Here is a 6,315-nt window from a genome sequence, read left to right on the forward strand (position 1 = left end):
TATGCAAATCATAACAAATGGTCTTCACTTAATTCCTATCACTGAATATTGATTAATATGAGCTTGAGATTCAGCTCTAACTTTTCAGAATATATCTTATTAGGTTTAGAGTTCTTTGTCAATTGCTATATGGGAATTATCACTCAGTAGATATTCATCATGACCCAGTTAAATTCAGGGAACTGCATCAGATCTTTTCAGAAGTTTTGAAATAGTGGGAGTTGTAGCAATTCTGAAGCTGTCTAACTTCAGAGGGGTGGTAGTTATGTATGGTGAAGTTGATTCTGACTCATAGCGACTCTGTACAGTGTTATCAGAGGCTATAAATTTTCCCCAGAGCAGAAATTTTTCTCCTGTGGAGCAGCTAACAGATTCAAACTGCCAACCTTGTGGTGAGTAACTCTGCTCATAACCCACTAGGCTACAAAAGCTCCTAAACTTCAGTGGGGGTTATGCAAATTAAGATCAGTTCAAGGCTGATCCTATCAGGTGGAGGTCAGCTATACCTCCATTTTCCAATGAGTTTTTTCTTGTCAGTTCTAATACCTTGTCTTCTGGGGTCAATAATTGATAATAATGACCACACAGAACACACAGCTCATACTTACAATTAAGTGGTTTTAGCAGGCTACAACTCAGGATCAGGATCAAGATCAGGATACCTCAGCACAGGACATCTCTCTCAGCTCCTCTCAACCATATAGGCTTTCCATCAGTCCCCTGAGGCCAGACTCCTCTTGTCATCCTCAGGACAGGTTCCACTTAACCCAGACATCTGTTCCTGTTGGCTCTTCTGTTAGGTCCATTCTGGAGCTGTTGTCTTCAGTGTTACATATACTTTATTTGCAGAACCTATAATCATTTTCCACCACTAGTCTGTCAGTTTGTCATACTGTGGTGACTTGTGAGTTGCTGTGATTCTGGAAGCTATGCTACGGGAATTTTAAATACCAGCAGAGTCACCCATGGTGGACAGGTTTCAGATGAGCTTCCAGATGAAGATGGAGAAGAAAGGAGTGACAAACTACTTCCAAATATTTAGACACTGAAAACCTTATGAATAGCAGAGAAACAAGTCAGATATAGTGCTGGAAAATGAGCTCTTCAGGTTGGAAGGCACTCAAAATGTGACGTGGAGGAGCTGTCTCCTCAAAGTAGAGTTGACCATGATGACGCTGTGAGAGTAAAGCCTGTGGGACCTTCATTTGCTTATGGGGCACAACTCAAAATGAAGAGAAACAGCAGTAACCATCCATTAATAATCATATGGAATGTACAAAGTATGAATGAACAAAGTATAAATCTAGGAAATTGTCAAAAATGAAATGGAACACATAAACATCGATATCTTAGGTATTAGTGAATGGTATTGGCCATTCTGAAATGGACTGGTATTGGCCATTTTGAATCTGACAACCACATGGTTTACTATGCTGGGAATGACAACCTGAAGAGGTATGGTGTTGCTTTCAATGTCAAAAACAACATATCCAGATATCTAGATCAATCATGAGGTACATCACTGTCTGTGATAGGATAATATCCATATGCCTACAAGGAAGACCAGTTAATACCACTATTATTCAAATTTATACACTAACCATTAAAGTCAGTGAGGATGAAATAGAAGAATTCTACCAACTTCTTCAAACTGAAATTGATCAAACATGCAATCAAGATGTATTGATCATTACTGGTGATTGGAAGCAAAGATTGGGGACAAAGAGGAAGGATCAGTAGTTGAAAAATATGGCCTTGGTGATAGAAATGATGCTGGAGATTATATGATAGAATTTTGTAAAATCAACAATTTATTCTTTTCAAATTCCTTTAGACAGCATAAGACATGACTATACACATGGACCTCACCAGATGGAACACACAGAAAACAAACTGATTACATCTGCGGAAAGCGATGATGGAAAAGCTTTATATCATCAGTCAAAACAAGGCCAGGGGCATATTGTGGAACTGACCATCAATTGATCATATGCAAATTCAAACTGAAACTGAAGAAAACGAAAACAAGTGCACGAGAGCCAAAATATGACCTTGAATATATCCCATCTGAATTCAGAGATCATCTAAAGAACACATTTGATATATTAAACACTAGAGACCGAAAACCAGAAGAGTTGTGGGATGACATCAAGAACATCATACAGTAAGAAAGCAACAAGTTATTAAGAAGACAAGAAAGAAGGAAAAGATCAAAATGGATGTCAGAAGAGACTCCAAAACCTGCTCTCCAGAGTAGAGATACTAAAACAAATGGAAGAAATGAGGAGGTTCAAGAGCTGAACAGAAAACTTCAAAGGTAGGCTTGAGAAGACAAAGTCAAATATTACAACAAAATGCAAAGATCTGGAGTCAGAAAACCCAAAGAAATGAACCCGCTCAGTATTTCTCAAGCTGGGGGAACTGAAGATAAAATTCAAGCCTCAACTTTCATTATTGAAGGATTCTGTGGGCAAATTATTGAATGATGCAGAAAGCACCAAAAGAAGACAGAAAGAATACAAAGAGTCACTGTACCAAAAGGAAATGCTTGATGTTCAACATTTCATGAGGTAGCATATGATCAAGAGCCAATGATACTTAGGGAGGAAGTCCAAAGTGTGTTGAAGGAATTGGCAAAGAACAAGGCACCAGGAATTGATGAAATAAAAATTGAAATCTTTCAAGAAAGTGAGGCGGCACAGGAGGCACTCATTCATCTCTGCCAAGAAATTTGGAAGACAGCTATCTGGCTGATTGATTGGAAGAGATCTGTACTTGTGCCCATTTCAAAGAAAGGCAACCCAATGGAATGTGGAAATCATCAGACAAGCTCTTTGATATTCCATTTGTTGTTGTAAAGTGCCATCGAGTTGGCCCCGACCCATAGCAACCCTGTATAGGGTTTCCAAGGTGCAGCTGTTGAGCTTGAACTACCGACTTCGCAGTTCAAATGGCTTTGCAGTCTGGCGCATTAACCCACAGCACCATACCAGGACTCCCATGCGAGTAAAGTTTTACCAAAGGTATACAGAAATGGCTACAAGCATACATTGACAGAGAACTTCCAGAGGTTCAAGCTAGATTCAGAAGAGGACATGGAACGAGGAATACCATTGCTGATGTCTTCTGAATCTTGGCTGAAAGCAGAGAATACCAGAAAGATGTTTGAATACCAGAAAGATGTTTACCTGAGCTTTATTGACTATGCAAAGGCTTTCAATTGTATGGATCATGACAAGCTATGGACAACATTGCGAAGTATAAGTATTCCGGAACACTTAATTGTACTCATGAGGAATCTGTACCTGGACCAAGAGGCAGTTGTTCAAACAGAACATGAAAATACTAAATGGTTTAAATTTAGAAAGGTGTGCGACAGGGTTGTGTTCTTTCACCATACTTATTCAACCTGTATGCAGAGCAAATAATCCGAGAAGCTGGTTTATATGAAGAAAAACGTGGCATCAGGATTGGAGGAAGACTCATTAACAACCTGCAATGTACAGACGACACAACCTTGCTTGCTGAAAGTGAAGAAGACTTATTTACTGATAAAGATCAAAGACCACAGCCTTTGGTCTGGATTGCTTCTCAATGCAAAGAAAACAAAAATCCTCACCACTGGATCAATAAACAACATTCTTATCAATGGAGAAAAGATTGAAGTTGTCAAGGACTTCATTCTTCTTGGATCAACTATCAACACTCAAGGAAGCAGCAGTCAAGAAATCAAACGATGTATTGCATTAGGCAAATTTGCTGCATAAGACCTTTTGAAAGTGTTAAAGAGCAAAGATGTCAGCTTGAGGACTAAGGTGCGCCTGACCCAAGCTTTGGTATTTTCAATAACCTCATATGCATGTGAAAGCTGGATAGTGAATAAGGAAGACTGTAGAAGAATTCATGCTTTTGAGTTATGGTTTTGGAGGAGAATATTGAAAGTGCCATGGGCTGCCTAATGAACAAACAGGTATGTGTTGAAAGAAGTACAGCCAGAGTACTCAGGATGGCCAAACTTCGTCTCTCATACTTCAGACATATTGTCATGGGTGTCCAGTCGCTGGAGAAGGAATGGTAAGATGGAGGGTCTGAGATAAAGAGGAAGACTCCCAGCAAGATGTATTGGCAAAGTGTATTGGCAGCATCAATGGACTCAAGTGTGGCAGCAATTGTGACGTTGGCCCAGGACCGGGCAGTGTTTCGTTCTGTTGTAGATAGGGTTGCTATGAGTCAGTACCAACTCGATGGCACCTAACAGTAAGAACAACATAATTATTTTTCTATGAGTCCACAGCAGTGGGCATAGTCGCTTCATTGTGTAGTATATTGACTAATCCCTGCAAGGTGCATCTAATGATGCAATCCAGGAGCAAACAAAAAGTATCAAACTAAATTGTTTCTAAAACCCATTAAATGTCTAGCAATCAACCTGGCAAAATGAACAGATCCTCTTGGGTAGAAAACTCAGGACATAGAGGAAACATCTCTCAAAGTTTTGGGTTTTTTTTTTTTTTTTTTTTTTTTCTGAAGAAACAAGACAAAAGGCCACATCAAGAATCTCATTTTATGCAGAAGCACAAAAATGAATATGGGGTCATGGCTCTTACCCAGTTCAAAAATAGCATCTCTTAAAATTATTTTGAGATTAAAAGAGAAGTCATTTAACTTTGATTTTTTTCAATGAACTTCATCTAAACAAAGGATGCATACATAAACTAGTTTTCATCCAATTTAGGAGATAATTCTTGTATCTATCATCATTCATGAAATTTTTCATATATAGTATACATACAGTGAAAGGAACCCTGGTGGCTTTGTGGGCTATGCATTAGACTGTTAACTATACTTTAGCAGTTCCAACCCAGTAGCTGCTCTGAGGCAGAAAGATGAAGCTGTCTGCTCCCATAAGGATTTACAGTCTCAGGAATCCATGGGCCGGATCTTTATGATTTGGATCTTTATGATTTGGAATCAACACAATTATGGTGGGTTTGGTTTTGGGTTTTACATAGAGTGCAAACTAAGTACAATGAAGACACAAAGCAGTGAGGAATCAATGCCTCATTGGGGATATAAATTGAAATTTTATAATAAACAGTCAATTTCTGGGAGGAAATTACATATTTTTTTAATATATATTGAACTTAAGGCTTCAATGTAAATTCCAAGTGTAATTATCTTGTTAACAATTGAAATTATGTTATGAAACCCAGGTTAGAAGTAGAGGTTGGCAAGGTTAAGATTCAGCCGCTTAGTGGGTGAGAAGGGCCGTCCATGTGGGATGGTTTCAGATCGTCCTGATACCGACCCACGTGTTTTGGAAAACAAGAATGATAACATCCAAACTATGTTTCCCTCAGTTACATTAATAGAGTCATGACAGATGCTGCCCGCTGAGAGCAGGAGTCCCTGAGGAAGAAGATCCAGCCGAAGGTCTCACTGACCCTGTCCAGCTCAGTGTTCCAAGGGAATGTGTCCAATCCACCACTTCATAGCAGTGGAAACTTTATGGCCACTGTGACACCATCCATCACCCCTTCCTCTTCATTCCAAATCAACACTCCAACAGGCAGCGAGTACGATGAGCAGGAGGTGGACTACGAGGAGTCGGGCAGGGACGAGTCCTGGACCACTGAGTGAGCCATCAGCTCTGAAGCCATCCTCAGCTTCGTGTGCTTGAACCGAGGGGAAGAAATGCCTTTTGCCTGCCTGGTTCCGGGATGCAAAAAGTGATACAAGAATGTGAATGGCATAAAGTATCGTGCTAAGAATGGTCACAGAACACATATTCGAGTCCGTAAACAGTTCAAATGTCGTTGTGGGAAGAGTTACATGACAGCTCAGGGCTTGCGGCATCACACAATCAATTTCCACCGCCTGGTGTTGACCGAGATCATCAGAAAGATGCAGCAATAACATGCTGATCATAACTGTGCCAAGAAATCCTCACCAGCATTTGCTGATTTTGAAAACAACCACCTTTTTTTTCAGGGGAAGCATTCAGCAACCCTTTAAAGAAATAGAATTAATGCATGCTTTAAACTTTTTCTGTGCTTTTGGAATGATGTATCTATATAGAGTTAATGATTTTGTACATTTGCACATGTATTCCTCACACTCATTTTCATTCTTTGATGGTGGTGGTGGTGGTTATGTGCCGTAGAGTCGGTTCCGACTGATAGTGACCCTGTACAGGGTTTCCAAGGCTGTAAAGCTTTACGGAAGCAGAAAGCCTCATCTTTCTCCCGCGGAACAGCTGGTAGTTTCGAACTGCTGACCTTGCGGTTCGCAGCCCGATTCGTAACCACTATGCTA

At 40.0% G+C, this 6,315-nt stretch overlaps 1 pseudogene; it reads left to right on the forward strand.

Moving 5' to 3' along the window:
• The first annotated feature begins 5,281 nt into the window (after nucleotides 1-5,281).
• On the forward strand, nucleotides 5,282-5,916 carry LOC102837903 (annotated as a pseudogene).
• The last annotated feature ends 399 nt before the right edge of the window (nucleotides 5,917-6,315 follow it).

The sequence above is a fragment of the Chrysochloris asiatica genome, unplaced genomic scaffold (genome assembly GCF_000296735.1).
Source record: "Chrysochloris asiatica unplaced genomic scaffold, ChrAsi1.0 scaffold00202, whole genome shotgun sequence".
Taxonomy (NCBI): Eukaryota; Metazoa; Chordata; class Mammalia; order Afrosoricida; family Chrysochloridae; genus Chrysochloris; species Chrysochloris asiatica.